Source organism: Eimeria mitis, genomic scaffold, assembly GCF_000499745.2.
Source record: "Eimeria mitis Houghton genomic scaffold, Emh_scaff1237, whole genome shotgun sequence".
Lineage (NCBI taxonomy): Eukaryota > Apicomplexa > Conoidasida > Eucoccidiorida > Eimeriidae > Eimeria > Eimeria mitis.
Window position 1 is genome coordinate 5,358 of NW_013568377.1, and position 363 is coordinate 5,720.

The 363-nt window shown below is 49.6% G+C and overlaps 1 protein-coding gene across 1 annotated transcript in view; it reads right to left on the minus strand.

Annotated features, from left to right (window-relative positions):
* Positions 1–363, minus strand: part of EMH_0032580 (uncharacterized protein) — a gene marked incomplete at both ends in the record, with an annotated part of 3,080 nt that overhangs the window by 1,288 nt on the left and 1,429 nt on the right. The gene's annotated exons all lie outside the window — the stretch shown is intronic.

Sequence of the window (363 nt, forward strand, 5' to 3'; positions counted from 1 at the left end):
TATCTTCCAAGGTGCAGTTGCAGGAAGTTAGGAACAAAAGACCGTACTGTGGCATTAGTCGGTGCATGCATTGTACGTAGAGCTCAGGGGTGCGCATAAGCCAGAATACATCAAATGTTCCTTTGTCAAACACAACAGGAAAAGGTGGCAGACATGTTGCCAGTTCACACGAGCACGGAGATGAGTTGCCCCCGTCATTTCTCCTTTTTTCAGTCTCACTCTGCAAAGGTATATTGGGCTCGCTTTGCGCCTTTCTGCAGCAGCAGATACAGGGGCGGAGTATCTCGTCCTGATTCACATCGCCCACTGTTTCACAGGCTTTCAGATGTCTCAAGTCTGCCTGTCTCAGACAGATGTGGCTGG